General features: G+C 45.1%; 1 non-coding gene across 1 annotated transcript; it reads right to left on the bottom strand.

The window, feature by feature from the left end:
• Positions 1-12,127: 12,127 nt before the first annotated feature.
• LOC135271372 (U6 spliceosomal RNA) lies at positions 12,128-12,232 on the bottom strand. Its single transcript, XR_010339470.1, has one exon. It is a non-coding gene; the product is annotated as a U6 spliceosomal RNA (small nuclear RNA).
• Positions 12,233-25,370: the final 13,138 nt, after the last annotated feature.

Here is a 25,370-nt window from a genome sequence, read left to right as displayed (position 1 = left end):
TCCCCCCACAACACAGTATTTTGGCAACTGTTGCTAGAAAAAATGGGAACTACAATGTATTAAGTACCTACCATGTGTTATCCCCTATATGAGCTTTATCTCATTTAATCCTGGCAGTGGTCCCACAAAGAAACTGAGGCTCAGAGAGGTGAAGTCACTGAGTCAGATAACGGTAGATCTGGGGTGCAAACCCAAGTGTATATATCACCCGAGCCCAAACTCATTGCTTCTTCCTGACTGTACTTCCTCCCTTTCAGCCCTTCCACTCCCAAAGCTCCCCGCTCCATTCCTATGGTAAGCTGAAGCTGAGTACACTGGACACCAGAACAGTAAGTGGGAAAGAGAAGGACAGCTCTGATGAGTTACCACGAAACAAGCGCCAGACTGTAGGTCAAGAGGCCAACCCCAGCTTTGCTGCTGACATTCTGTGTTGTCTTGAACCAGTTACATCCTATCTTAGGGTCTCCATTTTTTCATCCATAAGTGAAATAAATCTATAAAAATATCCACCTGTCTTGTATCATGGGCTTTAATGAGATAATGTCTAGAAAAGAGAGTTCTATGACATGAATAAGGATTAAGTGTAGTAACTAATATTTGTTAAGCCTCTACTATGTGCTAGTTAATCAACAGTGACCTTATGAGCAGATGAAAAAAACAGAAGCTCAGAGAATATGGGAGCAGAGATACTGTGCTATTTCCAAGTCGGTATCACAAAGGGCCTCATGCAATTCTTCTTTCTCTTGGACTCTAGAGAGAGACTGCATGTACCATGGACCACAGACCATGAGAACAAGCCCAGGCTGGCCCGATGGAGGAGAAGACGAGTGATTTACCCAAAGCCACGTAGCCAGCAGATTGCCTGAATAAGCTTGCCTGAGAACCAAAGCCTATCTCATTCCGGAACTGAAGTCCATGACACTATATTGACTCTCAGTGATAAAGCTTTATACACATATGCTATCCAATATACACTTTCTGGAGCCCAGATATTTTCCCTGAAGTAGAGGCTAGGACAGGGGTAATTTCAGGACAGGTACAGGAGTGAGCTAGACCACTAGGGCCAGGGAATCACTGACTACTCATAGAATCATAAAGAATTTGCCTGAAAGGAACCTCAGATAGAATCTTCTCCATCTTATATATTGTACAGATGGCAACACTGAGGCTCAGGGAGGGTGAGGGATTGCCTGAGACCCAAAAGGGTATTTTTGATGGAGATAGAAACAGAGCTCAAATGGGCCAACTCTTCCCTTCCTGCTCAAAATGCCATCTAATTCAGATGTCCAAGAAAGGGAGATGGTGAGTGGGAGTGAGAATCACTGAGAGAAAGAAGAGATGAGCCAAGATTAATCTGCAGACAAGAACGAGCCAGAGTGAGATGGAAAAGAAGGGCCAACTTATCTCTAGGATGATGGCCCATCATGGCTGGCCTTGGAACATTATAACTTAGAGCCAGAGGACTCTAAGTTCCAGTCCTATGTGATTTATTTGTTTGCAAAACAGGCCCAAGTTTTCCCAGCCTTTCTGTGTCCTTGCCATTTGTAAGGTGCCTTTTCAGTTCCCTCCATTGGATGGCTGTGTCTGTCTCCACCTCTTCAATTTGGATTGGCTGTGTCACTTATTTTACCCATAGAATGTATGCAGGGGATCCTGTGCCTTTCCTGAGCCTGAGTCCAAAAAGACCTTGTGAGTTTCTGCTATTTCTCTTGGAATTTGCTCATCTACCATGATCTGCTAGAGGATAAGAGACACATGGCCCTACACCTCCAGCCTCCCAGTCCAATAGTCAGCCAATCACCAAACTTAGCAAGCCCATCTTTTTGCATGAATAAGCCCAGTCATGATTAGCTGAGTTTAGCTCAGACTACAAAAACTACCTAGCTGACCTGTAGACTTGCAGGCAATAACAAATGCTTGTTATTCAAAGCCACGGAACTTTGGGGTTGCTTGTTACTCAGCAACAGCTAACTGATACATCTTGGCCCCCTTCCTTCCTAACTTGGTGATCTTGAAAATAATCATTTCATCTCTCCAAGCCATCATTTGCTTATTTGAAAAATGGTGGTGATCATGATGATATAATAAAACTAACCTCCCAGAGTCTTTATGAAGATTAAATAAAATAATGCATTCAAGATTAACAGCACAGTGCCCTGCATATAGTGAGAGCTCAATACCTGTTGATTTCTTTCTTCCAAGGGGCCATGCCATAGCCTTGGCCCACCCAGAGATTAGAGAATGTATGGTTTGCCTCACAGGGAACTTCTCAGAAAGACCTATAATTAAATAGAGGCTAATAGGTCCTGGAATTCCAAATCACAATCCATCTTTTTGAACCTCTGGCCTATGGGCCAGTCAGGGCAGGGACAGTGCCAGGGCAGGCGGCCCTGATGCAGGCTAAGTTCAGCAGTGCAGTTTGCTCTGCTTGCCAGAGCTTGCATGTTTACATACATCCCATAATTACCATCTGCACAGCCAGCGGCATTTGTTGCAAATGGGCCGTTTCCATCTGTTGAAGCAATTTCCTCAGAGGAATTTGCATTGATCACTTTTTTATGCAAAGCTTTTGTATAGATCATTTTTCCCCCCAATGGTTTTTAATAGGTCTAAATATTTGAGGGCCAGGGAGGGGCCTCAGAAGGAAGGAGGTTGCAGACTGGGCAAAGCCGTGGTGCAGGGGAGAAGCTGGGGGAGGCTGCTCTTCCACGAAACTCCACCTGTATTCCTCATCCAGAAACCCAACTCAACCACCGTTAAAGACCCCAGACTGGGCAATGCCATTTCAAATATTTATTGTTTGCCTTTATACTTGAGCTGGTAGCTCATGGTTAATGGAGAGGCCTCAGAATGAGGGAAAATGGGGCGTGGTAATTAAGCAGGCAACTGGTGACTCCAGCTCAGAGCTTTGTACCTGAGAGGACCAGATGGATGATTTTGCATATTTTTGACAGCTGTAATGAACAGGGCAGCTCCGTATTGATTAAATGTCTGAGAAATTAGTGCAACCCTCTGGAGCTTCATTATTTACTATTTCTGCTCAAATTCTCCGCAAAGTTTACACAAGCGGAAGTCTGCAGTAAGAGAAGGGGGAAAGAGGAGACAGTTGAACGAGATGATAAATGCTTTATAGGGTCCCAGCCCAACAGATGCAGAACAGAGAGGTGAATGTGGTTTTGACATTGAGCTCCTGAAGGTTAAGATCTTGGTGGATTTATTTCTGCTTCTCCAGTGTCCAGCAAAGTATCTGCCACATAGCGGGCTCTCAGGAAATGACTCACTCTGGACAGAGCACTTAGCTAGAAATCAAAATCTGGGTTCTGGACCTGTGCAGAGATTTGGTCTTCAGGAACAGACTCCAGTCTGTCCCACTTTTATAGTAGATGAAGTCATGCCCTTGAAGATAAAACCTGAAACCTTTTGCAAACAAAAAGTTCATATGTAAGTAACAGCTACCTGGGCAGTCCCCCAGCCCCACATCGATTCTTCTCTGAGCACTGTCACATTCCTCATGACAATGAGCCACCAAGAGATGCTGCAAAAATAAAAAGAAGAAAGTCCCCCCGAACATGACTCAGCAAGGTTCAGGTGGAGTTTGTCAAAGTGTGGTCTGCAAAACACCTGCATCAGGATCACCTGGGGATCTTACTCACTAAGAATCAATGGGCTGGAAGAGCCCCCAAGGGATTTTGATGTGCTCCATTTTGGGGATAACGGTGGGCTCTAAATCCCGGGCTCCAATCCTAATCCTGCCTCTTATCAGTCATGTGACCTTGCATAACATGGCATGATGTTCTTTGAGTCTGAGTCTCTTTGCTCATCCATAGCTGGATAACGTGATTCCCCTCTTGAAAGCTCACAGTGGGATTCAATGATATAATATATGGAAATAACAGTATCTGCTATACAGTAGGTGTTCAGTAAATGCCATTTAGGATTATTGCTACTGGAAAGAGGATTTTAGAAGTTGTTTTACAAGGTCAGATTTGCCCAGATTAAAGGCATTGAGACTGTCCCTGGTGTTGTCCTAGGCCTTGGCCCCTGACTCATGACCTTACCATTCGGTAAGCCGTGTTCTCTTCCTTCCACTGGTGTCTGATCTCCTATGCATGACCTTGCACTAGGAAAAAACTGAAAACCTTGAATGTGCCTAGACCCTTCTCTTTAAGACTTTTAGTGATGTCTCCTACTCCTGATACCACTGATCTGACCACCCCTCACCCGACACCTATTGGTTCCAGTCCTTAGCGAGTACATTTTTTTGCAAAAGAATTTCAATGTATTCATCAGGAGAAGATAGAGAAAAAGCCCTGGGTGAGAGGCTAGGCATTAGCCAGATACACAGACTGGTATAAAGGAGCTTTTCAGCAACACTGTTTGATCATATTCACAGAAGCCAATCAGGCCTTAACTAACCTAGTAAGGCTTCAGTAAATGTTGAAAGAATGGAAGATGAATGGACAAATTCAATAAATGACAGATATATTGATGTCGATGAGGAGGAGGAGAAGGACAGTGATGGCTCCATTTTGTCACAGGATTCACCAAGATTTTCTCATTCATATTACTGTTACCTGGAGACATTTGTATTTGAGACCCTGATTTATTAGCTGGATGAAGAAATGGATGGATGGATGGATGGATGGATGGATGGATGGATGGATGGATGGATAGATGGATGGATGGATGGATAGATGGGTGAGTGGATGGATGGATGGATGGATGGACAGATGAGGATGAATGAACAGAAAGAAGGACAACAGGAAAGAAGGGAAGAAGAAAGGAAAGAAAATGAGATGTAAAGGGAAGGAAAAGAAAGAATGAAAAAGAGAAAGGAAAGAAAAATGGGGAGAGGAGAGAGACCATAAATTCTATTGTGCTGTAAACACTCATCAAGCAAGACTAAGAGAAAATGAAGTAAATTCGTCCAATGCATCATGGAATATTACTGTACTTCATTTACTTTCCCTCCAATTAGGTAAAAAGCCTATTCTATTAACAGCTACCCTTGCAGATCCAGACAAAATTAACTCCTGGTGCCTCATCCCGGCAGCAGGGCAATTGATTCTTCCCCATAATCCGTTTATTTCATTAGCAATACATTTATTTGGTACATGCGTTTTGCCACGCTGCAGCAATGAAATGTCCCTGCAAGGTGTGGGGCATGGGGGAGCGCTTGGAATATTAACCAAATCGCTATTACCGCCATGGCAGTGCTTAAAGATCATATGTAAATCAAATGTCAGGGGAGAAAATTGTAGCAAGGGCTGTCAGGAAACAATTTACCAGTGGTTAAAGGCACAGCTCATGGCTGGGTGAATTGTGAACTTTGCAAATGGAAAACCAAGCTGACTTTCACTGTGGGAGCTGATGAGACCTGAAGGAAGAAGAGTGGAGAGGCTGGGAACATATTGGATATTTTGTACCCTACAAACACAAAAACAAACAACAAAAATCTCATTCGCTTTTAAATATTCGCAGCCAGTTGCTATGGTGAGTTACCATTGAAAGTGGATCTTGCTTGTGGAGGAATTTCACCACCAGTTCTGACCTGTTTATCTAGAAGGAGGATTTCATTACGTGGGAAAAGCAGTTGTTGGCAAAAGGTAGTGTGGTTCTTTCTTCCCAGGCTTCTAGAAATTGTTCCAGAAATGGTTTCCATGTTGGAAAAAAAACACACATTGTTATTGTTACCATTGTGATATCTTACGTCCCCAACACGTGTGACCTGCAATTCTATTCTTGGGAATGTATCTTTGTGAGTTAAGTGTGTGTGTGTGTGTGCATGTGTGCACCATGCATGTGTTGTAATGCTCACCAGGGTACTTTGCAAGCAGGGTTCAGACATTGTTCTCAGTATTTCAAGCAGGAAGGGATTTAATACATGGAGTTAGAAGCTTCCTTACTTGTTGAAAAGACAGGGAGAGCAAAGCTCAGAAAAGCTTCCAGGAAATCCAGAAGCACAGGAATCACAGGGAATATTCATGGGTAATGTTGACCGCAGGCATCCAGGAAGTAGATGACTCCCAGGAGTCAATAGAAGTCACCTGCAGAACCCTCGCTTTCTGTCTGCTGGTACCACGCACCTGCTTGCAGCTACCTCTGAGCTAATACGGCTTCTCCACCTTTCAAATCGCATGCAAGGGCTCCTTCTTCCAGACAGCTCCCCTATCCATAATTCATTTCATGAAAAGAAGACTGCTTTAGAATATAACTCCTGACTCCAGTACCAGAAATGAGACCTTGGCCAAGTCAATTCACCTCTGTGTACCTCAGTTTTCACAGTTCTGAAATGAGCTTAATAGTGCCTCGTCACAACAGAGTCACAACAGGAACGAAGTAACGTGATGTCTGTAAAACGTCTACGTACTTGGCACATAGTAGGGACCCAGTGAATGTCAACTGCTTTTTGTTCTCTTTCTTTTACCCTTTGTGTAACCCTTGGAGGCTCTCTCCGTATTGATATTGCCAGGGCACATGGAGCGATTTCCCAGGGTTCCTGGTTCCCCTGGGAAAAGTCCTCCCTTAAAGAAAGCCATTAAGGATTTAATTTCTTATCATCTTCCATTCCAACTAGCCAGAGTGTTATGAATAATATCCTATTAGCTGGAGACATTCAAACAATCACCCGTTAACATGTTCTTACGGCGAAATGATGAAGCGTCCTCCGGAATCACGGTGCTTATCTGCGGCCCACTCAGCGGGCACTCCATCACTCCCACCAACGACACTTCTTGTACTGCTGTCTTGGATTCCAGCTAATCACTAAGGGGCGGGCAGCGGGGCGGGAGGAGAGCCAGGAGCCTCCTGGACTACAAGTTCCTCCTGCAGATTGGCCTGCCCCGTGGTGCGTGGTGACGTGCCTGTCCCAGAGGGGATGGAAGCCACTTCTTGAGACATACCGTGAAACAAATCGCAAACACGTAGTGATTTTGTAACAGGAAAACAAGGTCAATAAAATTGTGATTGTAAACCGCATCAAGACAGCCACAGACAAGAATGAAGAAGAGTTATGTAGAGGAGTTATTGAAAAAAAGGGGAAATGAAACAGCTAAATAGAGGCATCAACTTTCACGAGTGAGGAGCTCCTAGAGATTGGCTAACAGTTTTTAATTCCCTGCCCCAAAATAGCTTGCCCTAGGGGCTTAGTCCAGAGAGAGGCCCCATCCAGAGCATTCACCGCCACATAGGTTGGGAGAAAAAATACTGAATATCTAAGTTCTTCTTGTTGCTTTCCAGTGTACATCTCATTCTAAGGGTCCAACCTACCCGGTGAGAAAGACACCCGCTTACTTTCATCAGCGCAAGGCTTACCTATTGAACCGCAGAATGCTGCTTTTTGTCCCCACATTCACCAAAAAATATTCCTTGGTAGTGATGGGTCATGAACCTAGTTTTTTTTTTTTTTATTTAGTCTCTCCTGATGAATGTGTGTGTGTGTGTGTGTGTGTGTGTGTGTGTGTACATATATATCTTTTAATTTTTATACTGGTCAGAGAGCAAGTGAAAGTGTGATGCATACTGCTGAAAATGTAGCTCTGTCCCAAGGAGGGAGGAAAACTAGCTAATAGATTTCGTGTTCCTTCTATGTGCTAAGGGTTTCAGAGGCATTATCCTGCTTGACTCTCACAATAACCCCATGAAGCGCATCCCATTCTTTCCCCTTGCTTACCCCATTGTTTCTCAGTGACAAAAATGAGGCCAGAAAAGCTAGCTAAAGAGTCTGGCCCCTGGCCAGTGAAAGCCCATATGTGGATTCTGAGTCCCGGCCCAGAGCACCTTTCCCTGTGACACTATGCCCCTTAGTTCTTTGGAAGGCCGGGGACCTGTCCCTCGCCCCATCTAAGGACACGATGAGTTTGTGTGTATGACTGCAGAGGACTGATTCATGGACCTCCTAAGATCCATGAATTACCTATGATTACCTGTGATTCCACACTGCTGAGACTGTGAGCAGAAAACACTGCACAGAAGAAATCGGGTGAAGAAGGCGTCTACCTACTACCACCTTCATACCATGAAAACACAAAACCCATCAAGACAGGTGAGAAGCAGTCTCCCTGCTCTCAGTCATTTTGAGACTCATTAATCCCCACACTCCACCAGTAAGCCCTTATGGTTACTATCCCCGCTTTTAAGATGAGCAAACAGGCTTGCAGAGCTTATGAAACTTGCCAAGAAGTAAAGTCACCTAGAGTTTGGGAGAGAAAAAAGAATTTCTTGGGAAGAAAATCAAAGCAACAAGGAGAAAGAATCATTTTCGAGCCCTTTCTATGTGGCATTCCAGTCTGGAGTTCTTCATTCAGTTCTAGCTGAAATTACAGCTAAGCAGGTGGCTTGGCTCTCGTTTTACAGATGATACTTCTGAGGTCTGAAGTTTTAAGTAACTCTCCCTAGGTCACGACTAAGACTGGGATACTCTGTGTTTGTTTGTTTTTGAGATGGAGTCTCACTCTGCCGCCCAGGCTGGAGTTCAGTGGTGCAATGTCAGCTCACTGCAACCTCCGCTTCCTGAGTTCAAGCAAGCCTCTTGCCTAAGCCTCCCAAGCAGCTGGGATTACAGACGTGCACCACCGTGCCCCATTAATGTTCATATTTTTAGCAGAGATGCAGTTTCGCCATGTTGCCCAGGCTGGTCTAGAACTCTTGGCCTCATGTGATCCACCCATCTCAGCCTCCCAAAGTGCTGGGATTATAGGCATGAGCTACCGCACCCTAAAATTGGGACACTCTCTTGTTCCCAGCCCGGGCCCATCCTCTTTCCTCTCTCCTTCCCCTACCTCCCTAAGGAATCTCAGTGCCTGTTCTTTTTCTTGGGGTTGTTGGTAAGGAGGGGAGTGATGAGACGTTTGGCAGGTGGGGGAAAGGGACAGCTCCGGGAAGGATGCTCCTATTTAGGGGCCCTTCCATGCTTAAGTGCTTCCCTTCCGTTCTCTCTGACCTTGGGTGGCTGCAGTTGCCTTAAGTGCACAGTAATATACTCTCAGTCACTGTTCAATGCCCAAGGGAATGGTTTAAGGCCTTCCACTGGAGTGAATATTTTTATGCAGGCTATAATTTCTTTTAAGACCTTCACAGCATTCCTGCAGCCTCCACCATGCCCTCTCCTCCAGAGAGCACACAGCCGAAAGAACAGCCACTTTCTAATGAGGGGAGCAGCGAGCTTCAGGCAGAGAAGATGGACTGAGCCACCCCAGGGGCTGAGGGCAGGAGCTGATCTCTCCCTGTCTTCTATTTTGCCCCCAAATCTGTCATCTTTAATAATAATCGTGACAACATTTATAGAATGCTTACTCTATGCCAGGCTTATTCTAGGAGATCAATGCATATCTCATTTAATCTTTTAAACAACTTCAAGAGGCCGGTAACCCATTTTACAGATGAGTGAACTGGAAAGCAGGTGCTTCACAGAGAGAGCAAGTGCTGTGTAACTTGCCCACCGTCACGCCACAAGCAAGGGGGAAGCTGGACTAGAAACCTAGGGAGTGTGGGATCTATCCACAGGGCCAACCTACCTCTACCCGGCAGCCAGGGGCATCACTCCAAAGAGCAAACCTGATCACGTCACTCATCAGCTCAAAACCCTCCCACAGCTCCTTATTGTCCTTGGGCCAGAGATCAAATCCTTCCCCACTGTGTCTACAGGCGCCGTGCCCTTCTCCGTCCCTGTCTTGAACCCCACTCTTCCTGGCTCTCAGCATGCCAGCTGCACTGGCTTCTTTTGTGTTTCTAGAACTCTCCATCATCTCGATCCTGGCACAGGACAAGAATGTTCCTCTGCCTGGAACGTCCTCAGCCACATACCTTCAATTCATCCCCAGCTGGTTAATTCCTTCTCACTCAAACACCACCTCCTCAGGGAAGCCTTCCCTGACTGCCATTCTTGGTCAATGCCCCCATAACTGCCCCTTTGTTCTATTTCCACATTTTTACTTTTACGTTGGTTTATGTGATTATTTGAGTCCTATCTGTCTCGCCGACTAGACTGTGAGTTTCAGGAGAGCCGACACGATGACTATCCTGTTCACTGACTGATGGGGTTTGGCTGTGTCTCCACCCAAATCTCACCTTGCATTCTAATAATCTCCACGTGTCAAGGACGGGGCCAGGGGGACATAATTGAATTGTAGGGGTGACTTCCCCCATACTGTTTTTGTGATAGTGACTAAGTCTCATGAGATCTGATGGTTTTATGAATGGGAGTTCCCCTGCACAAGCTCTCTTGCGTCCTCCCATGTAAGATGTGACTTTGCTTCTCCTTTGCCTTCCACTGTGATTGTGAGGTCTCCCCAGACATGTGGAAGAAACTGTGAGTCAATTAAACCTCTTTGCTTTAAAAATTACCCTGTCTTGGGTATGTCTTTATTAGCAGTGTGAGACTAAGACACTGATATTTTCCCAGTTCCTGGAATCACTGACTTCCCAAAATACTTTCTGAATGACCAAATAAGTGAATGAATGAATGAATGAATGAATGAGAGAGGAGATGCAGGGAAGGAACAAGGCATCCTCGTTGGCAGACCTGTAGGGCCCAGACCAGGGTAAGATGAGTGGCATGAAACTTGGGGGGCACCAAAAACCTCAGTAGCCAAAATAAACATTTTCATGCAGTCTTTTAAAAAATCAAGTTTAATGAAAAAAAGTTTATGATAAAGTCTAAACATTCTAAATAAAGTTTTATGTAGAACCATTTTGGAGCCTGAGGCAAAAGGAGAAATCAGTAATATTCATCCTGTAACGGTTTAAAATGTTGATCTTCTGCTCATCAGGGATTTCTTTGCATTAACTTTCATTTTTTAAATAATGTTTTATTAACATGTTTTTATCTTGACTGCTGAACTTTTTGGCGCCCCTTAAGTTTTGTGCCCAACACGTGTCTCACTCTAGTCCTGTCTGGTTCCAGCCCTTGCTTTGTCATTGGAGAGCTCCGCAACCTCAAGCCAGTTACTTGACCACGCTGGTCCTCTTGACCCTCATAGATGGCGTGATCAATGCGAGGCGGCCCACAGCTGGTGCCTTCCTCTCTGAGATGGCAGTCAGAGAGCATCAAGCATGGTGCCACAGGGTCTTTGCACTTGCAATCGCCTCTGCCTAGAACACCACCAAGAACTCATAAATAGCAACTGCCCATGAGACAGATATGCATCAAATAATCATTTCTAGTTCATGGATGAGGAAAGTGACGGTCCAGGATATCAAGTGTGTTGCTTCAAGTCATGAATTTCGTAAGACACAAGGCTGAGTTTTGAAGGCTAACCCTGGTGTTTTTTCCACTGGCTCTCCAAGTCCACTCCCAAAATCCAAACCCCTGCCCCAGTGAGCAGAGGCAGAGTTGGAAAACAGAGTAGGAAAAGGACAGACAGTAAGCAAGGGGCAGAGATAGGATTGCGACCCAAGTCTCCAGGGCTCCAGCTGAAGAACTTTCCTCAGTCTCATGGTGCATTTGAAACTTACTAAGATTATTTAAGAGACTTTGCAGTGCCAAACCAAGAAGCCAGTAAACAATGTCTCTCCATAATGGGGGCATTGGAGGTATCTTTCAATCATCAGCACTGGAGGGGTCCTCCCTCTGGGATGGTCTTACACTTTATGCAGCCCAGAGTTTTTTCTTCTTTGACCTCATGGGGCTACACATGCCCTTCTAGAGGCATGACACAGTGAGGGACACAGTTGAGAGACAGGTATTCTCCTCAAAAGATGCTTTTGAGGACAAACCCTTTAAAAAACAATCCTCTCCCAATTCACCCACCCCCAAGCACAGTTCACTGTGTTATCATAGGAAGGAAAGTATTGTGAATACAGCACAAGCTGTGTAGTCGGACAGAGGTGAACTTGCACCCAGCTCCATGGCCTTAGAAAGTCTGTTCACCTCTGTGCTGCGCCAGTCATTTGTTAAAAGCACACTGGGATGTTGCAAGAATTATAAAAAGCCATACAGTCATATATGCACCCACGTATATGTGTTCAGTTTCTATATGAATGGGATCATACTGTACACCTTTTTCTGCAAAGGGATTTTTTTTTCACTGATTGCTTCTTGGTCATCTTAATGTGAGTCTTAAGAATGCAGGCTTTAGAGACAGATCATGTGGTCTAAATCTCGGGTCTGCAACACGCTGGCTAGACAAATATCCTAACATCTTTCAAAAATTTGCATGTCATCCTTGAAAAGGGACCATGCTAATCTTCTCTGGATCATTCCAATTTTAGTGTCCGAGCGTGACAAATGTCCTAATGTCCCAATCCCACCTCTCCTTGGTGTTCACATCTGTTAAATGGGAATATTAATCGTGGGTAGGTGTCTCTGAAAAGATTAAATGATGGACTGCAGGGAGAGTGCCAACTCCCAGTTAAGGCTCAGTAGATGCTGACTAATATTATTCCAAAAATTGGCTTTGGTTATTTTCAGCTATTGTACGGGCATTTCGGAGTGTGCATAACCTGTATCCTATTGACAGACACTCGGGGCTTTTCCGTATGTACTACAGAACTGCGTGTCAAATTGGGGGATGCAGGTTCCACTTGAAATTGATCACAGCCATTATTGCTCAGAAATTGAGTGGTTATGAAGGTAGAAAATATAAAAGTGGAAGATTTGTTTTGTCAGTATAATGTTGATGTTTTACAATGAGAAAATACTCGTGGAACTATTCGTGAAAGAGGAAAAAGTAAAAAGGTAGAGAAAGAAAAAAAGAAGGAAGAGTGGGGGGAAAGAAAAAGATGTAGAGGGTGGTAAGCGGAGCGTCAAATGCCAGGCACAATATCTCAAACATATGAGGTCCCCCTCAGAATGGCAGCAGTTACAGTATCATCATCCCCTCCTCATAGTCATGATCCTGGACCAGGAGCAGTGGCTCACACCTGTAATCCCAACACTTTGGGAGGCAGAAGTGGGTGGATCACCTGACGTCAGGAATTTGAGACCAGTCTGACCAACATGGTGAAACCTGTCTGTACTAAAAACACAAAAAATTAGCCAGGCGTGGTGACCAGCGCCTGTAATCCCAGTTACTCAGGAGGCTGAGGCAGGAGAATCTCTTGAACCCAGGAGGCAGAAGTTGCAGTGAGCCGAGATCACGCCATTGCACTCTGCACTCCAGCCTGGGCAACAAGAGCGAAACTCCATCTCAAAAAACATTTCACCAATCCAATACAGTGAAAAAAAAATCTTCCAGGCTCACTGTTCTGAGGTGATATGTGTGCACGCCTGTGTGTTTATGTACATGCACGTGTGCATGTGTGCATCTTTGCATGTAATTGTGTGTAATTGTGTGTAATTGCATGTAATTGCATGAGGCTGTGTGTATCTCTATGCATGTCTGTGTGTGTATTTGTACGTGCATGTTTGAGTGTGTGCACTGTGTACTTTTCTGCGAAGAGATTTTTTTTCATTTATTGCTTCTTGGGTATTTTAGGATGGGGCTTACTCTGTGTGTCAGTGTCTGCACGTACTTGTGCATGGGTGTGTGTCTTCATGTACGTGTGCACATCTGTGTGTGTGCATATGTGCATGTGTTTCCTCTTTGGTAGACAAGAATTCCAATAAATGAGGTGATGTATAATGGATGCGAAATAATTTTGAAAACTGCCCTTTCTATACATATGTGGCTAAGGGGAGATCACATTCATGTCCAGAATGCAGGGCAATCCCGAATGATCCCTGTCTCCACCTTCCACCTCCCTGTGCTTCCCCTCAGTTCTCTAATTGTCATCTCCAGCCACACAAAGAGCAGTGGATCCTGCAGCATATAACCTCCCCTGACTTAGTCATTTGAGAGAGCCAAGCTTTCGGGTTGATGGAAGATCGCCTCTAATTACCATCTTAAAAATTATGTTTGGGATGAAAATCTCTGCAAAATGCACTATGCTCTTTGATAGTTTGGACAGGGGCCCTTGAACCAACTCTCAGATCTATCATTATGAGCATCATTTCTTTTCCAGTGAGAGATGAAAGGCTCTGTACCATGCAAAGGGATGTTCCCCTTTGCCCCTTCACAGAATGGCCCTAGATGGCTCAGTTTTTCTGATCAGTAAGGCTATTTTCAAATAATCCTACCTATTTCTGATGCCCGCGAAGACACCAGCAGCCACCTTCATTGGCCTTTATTACCTGAAGCTTTTCCTTCTCCCTATTTGTTGAATTCAATTTGTAGACGGGAAGGTCAGCTAAACACCTTTGTTAGTAATGTGTGCAAACCAAGAGCAGCTAGGCTCTAAGAGAGATCCAAAGGCTGCTGATTAGCATAAAGGATTTAAAACATTAGGATCCTCACTCTTATCGGTTGCTGGGTGGACAGTAAAAGTCGTGGTTCATCCAATCAAAGGAGCTGCACCAGGCTCTTTCATGCATTTATTCATGCATTCATTTAACACGGGTTTATAAAGCTCCAGCTACATTCCAGGCATTGTGCTAAGCACAGGGGCTCAAGGATGTCAGGGCTTTCTGGATATGATATCTGAGAATTCCAGAGGGGTGACTTGTGGGTAGGGGTAATGTTCCCGATAAAACATGGTCTCTGCACTTGAGATTTGGATCTGTTTGGCAGTACCAAACATTTACACTCACACAGTAGATATACAAGAATAGATGTTAACACTCAGAAAGAAACACCCACACTCACATATCAGGCAGTGCATTCTGAGGGCTACCCATGGAGCATGGCAGCTGTGCACCTGAGGCATTTAGATGCATCGGGGCAGGACAGGAAGCTTCCTCCCTATTTCTCTATCACCTTTTCTATTTCGGGGGAGCATTCCATGGCAACAGACTGAGGAGAGTGACAGGAGACCTGGAATCTAGCCTCTGTACCCCAAACGACTCCTTGTGTGATTGTGACCTTGAGTATGGCCCTTCTCTTCTCTGGGCCTTAATTCCCCCACTTTAAAATGATGAAATTGGACCCGATGATGTCTGAGGCACACTTGAGCTTAAAGCACTCCTTGAATCTGATTCTAATAATGTGATTGATAATAAGTAACATGTGTTGAGTGTTAACCACATTCTTTTTTTTTTTTTTTTGAGAAGGAGTTGTGCTCTTGTTGCTCAGGCTGGAGTGCAGTGGCGCAATCTCAGCTCTCCACAACCTCCACCTCCCAGGTTCAAGCGTTTCTCCTGCCTCAGCCTCCCAAGTAGCTGAGATTACACACGCCCACCACCATTCCTGGCCAATTTTGTATTTTTAGCAGAGACAGGGTTTCTCCATGTTGGTCAGGATGGTCTCAAACTCCTAACCCTAGGTGATCTGTCCTCCTTGGCCTCCCAGAGTGTTTACCACATTCTATTTCTTCCTCAATTTAGCCCAATGCAGCAGGTGCTACCTTCCCATTTTACATACAAGAAAACTGAGGCTACAAGCAATTAAGAGGCCTGCCCTTATCATGCAGCTACTTAGTGTCAGAGTTGGAATATGGACCCGGGCAATCTGGCCCTAGAGTCTGTGCTCTTAATCACCTGTGCTCCTGGCGGCCTGTAAATTCACTGTCCTGGAGTCCTGCATCCCTAACCCTTCCTTTCCCCACCCTGGGATTCCCCATGCCTTCGTCTGGGTCTTTGTTAGTAACATCTCAGGGCTCTTGAGGGTTGAGAGAGAGGGAAGAGGAGAACTGGGGCCTCCGATGCCTTGGAACTTGAGGTAGGCTGGCACCCTGAGGTCCCCGGGCACAGTTCCCCTGCACGTTCATCTGGCGCCGGTGGGCAGATGGGTATGCTGGCCAGTCCTGCCAGCCTGCCAGCTGGCCTGGAGCGCCCGGTGGCTGGCACCTCGGCCACTCGGATGGGCTGCCGGCCCGCCTCCCACAGGCATGCAGCTGGCAGTGAGGAGCAGATGGGCCAGCTGGGCCGTTGGCTCTCCGTTACCCTGCCAGCTGGCTTCGCTGCACTTGGTGTCTTGGCACCTCTGGGCTGGCGTCGGTGGGCAGGAGGGCTGACACGTTGGCTTCCTATGGATGGGCAGCTGGCACAGACAGCAGAGAGGAGGGTTCCTCGCCCTCTCCTGGCTGCTCCTTTAAATGTCCGGGGGTCTTGGCCAATGGGAACTGAAGCCGGAATCCACTGCCTTGTCACCCTGAAGAGTTGGCCGTGAGAGCGAGCTTCCTCTCCCATGCCTCCTAGGATCCATATTGATTTGCACAAACTCTGGCTTCCCCAGGCCCTGACACCTTCCTGCCCCTGATTCCCACTGCTCTGGCCTCCTTCACCTGCCAGGGAAGGAGCATCCCCTGGCAAGCACCCCCAGCTCCTGCCAGCTTCTCTCTGCCTCCCTTGAAGTTGGACCACCAATCCTTTATCAGCTTGTCTAATTCAAAGGCTCGACTTCTGTGAGTGCCAGAGAACTGGGCTCAGCAAAGGCTGGAATTCTGGTGAGATGCTCCATGAAAGCCTAGGAGTCCTGGTTCCAGTCCTTGCATGTTGCCATGGGTGCTGTGAGAGCGTGGGCCTCCCTCTTCAGGCCTCGATTACTCTATCACTTCTTTCTTATTACTCACTCAAAAATGAATAGTACAGAATGAAATAGAATCCCGCCTTGGGGTGTCTAGATAAACCATAATATGTTCATGAATCTGACATTCTAGGTGCAAGCTTGTGCACTTGGATGGTGTTACTGGTTGAATTGTGTCCCCAAAATCATGTTGAAATCCTAACCTCCCAAACTTGGGAATGGGACCTTATTTGGAAGTAGGATCTTTGCAGATGAGCAAACTAAGTTATGGTCATGGGGTAGGATCTATCCTCATCAAAAGGGGAAATTTGGACACAGACATATATAGAATGACGATGATAGAAAGATGCAGGGAGAAAACAGCCATCTACAAGCCAAGGACCCCTGGGACCACAGGCAGCTAAGAGAGAGGCTTGGAGCAGATGCTCTCACAGTCTTCAGAAGGAGCCTGCCCTGCTCACACCTTGATCTCTAACTTCTGGCCTCCAGGTCTGTAAACAAATAAATTTCTATTTTTCTCAGCCCCCTGGTCTGCAGCACTTTGTCATGGCAGCCCTAGAAAGCCAACACAGGTGAGCACACCACTTGCTAGGGGATGGGTCACAAGATTCATCAGGTCATCATGGGGGCTCATGACCCACCCCACCTCAAATTACAACCATTAATGTCTGTCCCAATCCTGCATGGATGTCCCACAAGGTAACATAATAGCTGTCCTGGCCAGGGGCAGTGGCTCATGCCTGCAATCCCAATACTTTGAGAGGCCGAGGCAGATGGGTAACTTGAGGTCAGGAGTTCGAGACCAGCCTGGCTGACATGGTGAAAGACTATCTCTACTAAAAATGCAGAATATTAGCCAGGCGTGGTGGCACACACCTACAATCCCAGCTACTCGGGAGGCTGAGACAGGAGAATCACTTGAACCCGGGAGGCAGAGGTTGCAGTGAGCCAAGATTATGTCATTGCACTCTAGCCTGGGCAACAGAGTGAAACTTCATCTCAAAAAAAAAAAGAAAAAAAAAAGCTGTCCTGAAACCCTTCAGGCAGCCCAGTTAAGGTACCTGTTACCTGCTGCTGAGAGCATCCTGAACCACCAACCCTATTCAGGGACAGTTACTTCAGGGGCTGACTCTCCTCATGGACATAAAATGGCTGCAGAAGCCCCAACATTACTCCCACATCCAATCACACTTAGAGATACATTCTGACATCTGCATAATAAAGTATAAAGCACAGAAATGCTTACAGCAGCAAGGTTTGGCTATCCAGGGGATGCTTTATTCAGACAAACTGAACCCATTACCCTTGATTTCAGATCTAAAGGAAGAAAAGAACAGCTCCCTTTTCATATCTAGCTTTGGATGTGATATCAGATGACCTGGAGTCTAGCCCCCACCCCTTTATTTTCTAGCTTTAGAGACTAATTCTATAGAGCCTTCAACTGGAAAGCTAATAAAAGTATGAATTAAGCAACTTTAAAAATTAATATCACTTCAGTGTTTTAATTCCACTTCTGGGAATCAATCTGAGGATATGCATCAAATTATGGGAAAAAAGTTTTATTTAAGAAGATGCTTATTGAAGCAGTTGGTTTGTAAATTTAAAAAACAAAAAAAGTGAAACAATGCCCTGGATGGGGTTGGTGGTTTAGGATGCTCTTGCCTACAAGTAACAGGCATCTTAACTCAGCTGCTTGAAGGGATCAGGACACCCACTATCTTACCTTATGAGAAGCCCGGTGTGGGAGTACACTGAGAAGGCACCTTCAGGGGTTCTTTTCTACATGTTAGCTTAATTTCCCGGGATTGCTCTCCTCTTGGACACAAAATGGCTGCAGAAGTCCCAGCATCACACTCAGATCTAGCCATAATTAGAGAAAGAACGGGGACATTGCCTCATGAATGGCTCTTTGTAAAAGCCAAGCAAAGTTTCCCAGGGGGCCTGCAACAAAGTTTCCTTCATATATCGTGACCTGTGATTGTGCCATATGTCCATGTCTTAACAAACCTTGAGAAGAGAAATAGAGTGGCTGTGATCGGACTGGTCAGTCAGGGGCTGCTCTCTGAGGCTGGAGGCAGGGCTGGCTCCAGGACAGTGACAGTGGACTTGGACTCTATGAGGAAGAAGAAAATGGATGTAGAAGTTGAATGTCTGGTAGGCAGTCAACAGGATGGTGTGGTAGCCACTGGTTGTAGGTCAGTTACAATTAAAAAATTAATATGTTAAAACTAAATGGCAAAAATAAATGGGTGCTGAAGACTGAGATGTACATGGCAACGGTTATCATCAATGGAGAAATGCATCCTTGTAGATCAGTAAGACCAGCACTCCAGAATGACTGGCAAATATAAACACGTCACTGGAATACAGATATCCACCAGTCCAATGAGGAAAGTAAAACCGGTATCGCTAATAATCAATATATTTTGCTCACAAAGCTGGCCAGGTTTATAGAATCTGATTTTTTGAGGAAACAGGCACTCAACTGCATTGAGGATGGATACACAAATGGGCACAGCAAGTTGCCTTTGAGGTCATGCCTGTTTATTTTTTTGATTAAGGTGAAATTCACATAACATAAAATTAACCATTTTAAGGTGAACCATTTCAACAGCATTCTGTACACTTACAATGTCATACAACCATCACCTCCTAGTTCCAAAGCATTCTTGTCACCCTGAAAGAAAATCCCGCACCCCTCAAACAGCCAGTCTCCATTACTCCTCCCCATAGCCACGGGCAGCCACGAATCCACTTTCTGTCTTTGTGGATTCACCTACTCTGGATATTTCATATAATGATGGATCATGTGATCTTTTACGTCTGGCTTCTTTCACTTAGTGCGGTGTCTCCTGCACCAGCTCTTCACTCCCTTTCACCACTAAGTAATAATGCATTGCATGTGATGTGCCTGCTTTTTGATCCAGCAATTTTACCTCTGGAAAGTTATCCCAAGAAAATGATGATCATGAAGTTGTGCAGAGAACAGCTACCAGTATCTTCTGAACATGTTGTTTAGATGGCCACAAGATGAGACTTGGGAAAGAAACTATGGTTTATCTATATGACAGCATATGATGAAGGCAGCATCCATTACATTACAGTATAATATTTCATAACACCAGAAACCACTTATGATTGCTTCTCAGCCTTTTGGCTAAGATCGAGTATTGAAACTACATGTGGCATGGTGATGCTTCTGTTAAAAGCATATTATAAAACCTTGTGTTCTGTGCGACCCCCTTGTCCATCATTGCTTCCGTGTTAAAGCGCATTTGTGAGGTATGGAACTTCTACTGTGCACCAGGCACTGTTCAAGGTGCTGAATAGAAAGAAGTGATTGAAATAGAATGACTGACTTTGGGTGGCGTGCAACATTCTAGGGTGTGTAACTTTGGTGGGGGCTGATGAATGGGCGATAGGGGGTCCCCTGGGGGAAGGGAGGAGGTGATACCCATGTATGTTGAGACTTTAAATGTATAAATAGAAAGACGCATGGGTGGTAGATTATAAGTAATCTTCATTTCTTTCTTTTCATGTGCTTGTAATGTCCACATATTTTTCAATAAACGTGCGTTATTTTTATAATCAGGAAAAAGAAAGCTGACTTGTACCTAGTATGCTTATTAAGAACTAGCTATATTACAACATCAAAATGAATATAACTGAAATATAAATTAAATTGCAGAATTTAAATTTTGTAGACTATGTTTATAATCATATATGTGCATGTGTGTATATGTATATACCCACACACATATACACACACAAACACACACACACACATATGTAAAGCTGGGTAAAAACCCAGTTTCTTTATATCATAATTTGCACATAGTGGGTATTCAATAAACTCCTGTTGAATGAATGGATTATTTGTCCACTTACTTCTTATTATATGTATTTTCCACATTTTCCTCAGGATCATGTGGTTCCTTTTTTTGAGACAAAACATCAACCTATTACTGTTTTATTTTAAAATTTTAGTCATATAATACATTGGCAAGGTAAATAAACTTTAGTGTAAGAAGCTAAACAAGACCAGGTTTACACGGTGTCTTCTGCCTCAGAGTAGGCCTTCTAGAAACGTTTGTCCCTTTCTTTCTCCCTGATGTGCTCTAAAAAAGATCCCATTTACAAGAGAAAAACTGACTCCTCTGCAACTGTTTCTCTCCTGCACATCCGTGGTATAAATTACAGCCTTCCTGAAGAGCATCTTCGGAGCTCATAGAGTGTCAGAGTTGGGGGGAACCCTGAAGAAGATCCCTCATCCATTCTCACTCCACCCCAATATACAGATGAGGAAACTGAGGCCCACAGAAGGAAGATGACCTGCCCAAGATCACACACGAGACAGTGACAGTGCAGGAATGGGAGCCCACTCCTTACTTCTCACAGTTTACTTCCTCCCATCGTATTGGCAGCTGCCTCTGCCAATTTTAGCGTAAAGAACGCTCATGATATTAGGAGGCTTCATGCTTCTCGGGAGTGAGTGTGTTAGGCTTTTTGGGGGCCTTGTTTCGCTACTCAAACCCATGCTTCCACTAGAGGATGCTTTCATCCTTGCAAAGAAACAGGTCCAGCTTCAAGAAGGAATGTTCTAGAAGCCTCCCATCCTGCCTTTGCAGCTGCTGCAAAACTGACTGTGGATGCCGAAAGAGACATGTCTACGAATGCATTTGACGTCTCCTGAGGGCCTCCCCTGGGCCAGCGCCTGTGTTGGTCTTCAGGGGTGCAGAGGCAGGCACAAACCCTCCTCCACCAGTGGAGGAGAAAGACACATGAACATATGACACATAAACATGATGGAGCAGAGTCCCAAGGCCCAGGAAGACCAGTCCCAGGAGAGGGGCTGATGGTGTTTTAGGACAAATCTGGATAGAAGCTTCCATGAAGGCAATGACCTTAGCAGCAAGTTCTTGAAGCAGAAACTCCTAAACCACAGTTCAGAGATAGCACTACTGAGGCCAGGGAAACCACTGACATTGTATACAGAATGGTGATAATGTGCATCGCCTTCCTCGGGAAAGGGTGTACAACTTCTCATCTGATTGTTAAAATGGATATTAGTCTCTACTCCCCTACAAGGACTTTAAGAGGCACTGTCTTACTGGATAAGGAGGCATTTCAAGTGACAGAAACAGTATGTGCAATGACAACGGATGCAAAGTGACGTGACATGTTGGAAAAACAGAGGATGGGGTTCCTGGATGGTGGCAACAAAGCCTGGGAATAGATGGGGCCCACATCGAGAACCTCACACTAGGAAAAGGTTTTACCAGGTAGAGGCATGAGGAAGTTTTCTTGAGTCCTCTGTTGATTTCAGAGACAGTCTTTTGCATTTCCTGCTCTGCTTTAAACCACGGATTGCCTAAGATTTCCTGGAGCCTTTTGTTCCCCATCCAGCCCTGGATCAGATTAAGTTCTCCCCTCTCCCGCAAAACTGGCAATGCTAGCATCTCATATTGCAGAGGAGGAAACCGAGGCTCAGAGCAGGGAATGTGGATTGCCCAAGGTCACAGGGTTGGAGCGGATCCTGGGTGCATCTGTTGTCTGCCACCCTGGGTTACCTTCTACACAACCTTGAGAGAAGCGCCGTCTGCGCAGAGCACCTGCCCACAGCCCCCAGCCAAGCCCTGCCAGAGAGGCCCAAGGAGGGGGCCGTTCACGCCCTCCCTCCCTTCTACCCACCTCTGCATCTCACAACTCCCCAGCCATGTATAAAACATTCCCAGAAACCACTTATTTCTCATGCATTTTCCATGAGGTTGGGCCCAAGTTAAAACTTATAAACATAAAAATATCAAGAAGCACTTTAAAAAAAAAAAAAAAGGTGGTGGGGGCATGTTTCATAAAATACCAAGAGACCAATTTCTGCACCTGCCCCGCTCCCCTGGTCAGACACCCAGGACTGATCATTCTCTCCTCCCTTCTCCTGCCTGCTGTTCTCTTCTCTATCAACCTTTCCTCCTTCCCTTTCAGCTTCGCCCTTTTTGTTTTTCTTTTCTCTCTGCTTTTTCTCTTTTCTGGACCACCTTCCCTATCCGTTTACCTTGCTCTCAAGAGTTTTCCTCTGCATTTCCACCTGGATGTCTCTGGTTCTTCCTGGCTGTTTTCCTCTTTCTCTGTGTGCGTGTGTCTCTGATCCTCTTTCTCTGTGTCTTGCTGAATTGGCATCCTTTGTTTTCTCCTTGCTTGGTTCCTGCCAAGGCTTCTTCTTGCCCTTCCTATACCCTTTAAAATAGCTCAAGTTAAAAGAAATGACAATAATAGCGAGAGTTAGTGAAGACACAGAGCAACTGAAACCCCAGCCGCTATTGGTGGAAGAATAAATTGGTGCAACCACTTTGAAAACTGTTTGGCAGTTTCTACTAAAGCTACATGTCTATTTACCCGGTGACCAGATATCCCATTCCTGGGTATAGTCCAATGCGAAATGAGAGCTTCTATTTCCCTAAAGGCATAGAGGAGACCGTTCATGCCCAGTTGACTCAAAATAGCCCAAACTGGAAAGAGCCCAAATAACCATTCACAGGAAAATGGAGAATTGAATTCTAACATGTGTATGCATTGAAATATTGCACAGCAGTGATGACAATGAACTATCGCTACACATAGCAACATGAATCAGTCCCCAGAACTTTGTTTTTAAGAAACAGCCTCAACACGAAAGAGCACATGCTGTAAAATTTCATCTGTTTAAAGTTCAAGAACAGGCCAAATGAATCTATGTGCCAGAAGTCAGAAGAGAGGCTATCTTTGAGGAGGTATGCATTGACTTGGTTGGACAGCACAAGAAATCCTTCTAGGGTGTTGGAAATACTCTATATATTGATCTGGGCAAAGTACAAACATGGGTAAAACATTCATCGAGCTGCACATAAGATTCGTGCAGCTTACTGTAAGTTATAACTCCATTTAAAAATGAAAAAATAATGGTACATAGTATTGCTTATTATAATCATTACGCTAAGAATAATTTTTATGGTCACAATTGGCAAATGATCTAGACTCAGGACCCATAAACTCACGCATGTTTTCAATCCCACTGATTAAGATGGAGGTGGGCTTTAGGTCCCTGTGGCTGAGAAGTCATCTTCCTACTAGACTGAGTCACATCTTCAGATGCCTCATACATTGTTGTTTCTAGGAGAGCCACACACCTTCGGGACCCTTTGGAAAGACCTGCCTTGGAGAGGGAAAGACTGCTGCCATTCCAGATCTCACAGTTAAGGCATCTGTCTGATACTTCATTATTTTATTTCCTGCTTCTTTGGTGACTATCATGATTATGGCATAACTCAGCACTTAGGCTGATAACCAAGTAGTTAATTAACAGCACAAAACCCGAACCCAAATTAACTGGAAGAGGGTGGTCTAGCCAGAAACCTCAAGGAAATTGTTCCATCTGCAGAGCCATCAGAAAACCACGACAGCCAACAGGGGAGACTGAAGGAGAACAAGAACTCCAGCCCTGGGACTCTGAAAGGCCTTTATTTATGTTTTTCTTCTTCATTTGAGTCCTCCCAGGAGGGGAAGAAAACATAGAACCCAGCTTTCCTGCTTCAACAGCGTGGGTGTGAGCCCAACACATGCAACCCTTGAAGGCAGACTAAAACCCACTTATTTTCATTGAAAGGGAAGAACTAGGACCAGAGGGACTCAGGCACTATTAGTTAAATAATGGTGCTTAAAAATGCATTGAATTTAGCTGCCTCCCCATCCCTAAAAAAAATCTGGAATTTTCCTATTGAGTATACTTTTTTTTCTCTTGCCCATGAATATTAATGCTTTTCTCAGAGAGCTCTACTTAAAAAAAAAAAAAAAAAAAAAAAAAAAAAACAAGAATAAATTAAATACCTACAGATTTTTCTAATTCCTCTTTTTGGTGACATGCCGTCATTACATCAAATTACTGAGATGGGCCCGCTCTTTTTTTTTTTTTTTCTTTTTGGGTGAAAATTATGGAATATAAAGTATATGTAAATGGAGCAAAGGAGGGAAAAAAACTGTGAAGGAAGAATAGGGGAAGGAAAGGCATTAGGTATTCCACTGGCGTAGTAGTCAGCCAATTAATCAAGCAGTGGCGAGAAAAAGATGCAGAAAGGATGAGTTCGCCCTTCATGTTGATGGGGCCGGCGCAGGGCAAACGCTACGGCACCTGAGCTCACGGTTAGGCATGCAGAAAGGGATCATGGGAATATCTTCCCGTCTTTGTCTTTCTCGTGAAGGATGGAAAATGTCAAGCTGTTGTTTGGCTGGATTGAGGGGGATGGGGGTGGGGGAGAGTCGAGGAGGATTCGCAGTCTGATGAGGCAAGGTTTTAACTCTTTGAGGACATCTCTGCCTCCCCTCCCTCCCCAGCCCCAGCTCCACCTTCTTCTCCTTCTCCCAGCCCCCGAGCACATCTGTAGGGAACTCTGCCTGCAAACAGCAAGTGGGAAGGCGCTGATTGATGGTGACATGCAGGCTGGGGCAGCGTGTGTGTGTGTGTGTATGCGCGTGTGTGTTGTATTTGTGCACACACATGTCCGGGGAGGGGGCAAGAGGCATTTTTCCTCTCCCTCATACGTGTTCTTTGTTCATTCTGGAAATGAGCGTGGATGACCCCTTCTCTCTCCAGCCCTGTCATGTCCCCTTGGAAGTGAGCAGTGCCTTGAAATCAGAGAGTGGCTGCAAAAATGATGGTTGTAGTAATAAGGCTTTGAGGACGCAACCGGGGCTCCCTCTGTATGGCCCTCAGTATGCTAAGCCCGCCCAGGAGGGTGGCCTGACAGGTGTGCCCTGGAACCATCAGAATTCCAGAGTGACTCTGTAAGGACTGGCCATTCCTGGGGCCGGAGATCGAGAGACAATCACAGTTCAAATCTTATCACTCACACTGATAACGACGATCATGTAGTAATGTAATAATTAGCCAACTTCACCAGC

The sequence above is a fragment of the Aotus nancymaae genome, unplaced genomic scaffold, assembly GCF_030222135.1.
Source record: "Aotus nancymaae isolate 86718 unplaced genomic scaffold, 86718_ANA_hifiasm-v0.15.2.pri h1tg000076l, whole genome shotgun sequence".
NCBI lineage: Eukaryota > Metazoa > Chordata > Mammalia > Primates > Aotidae > Aotus > Aotus nancymaae.
Note: the sequence above shows the minus strand (reverse complement) of the source record. Positions and strands in the feature narration are given on the sequence as shown.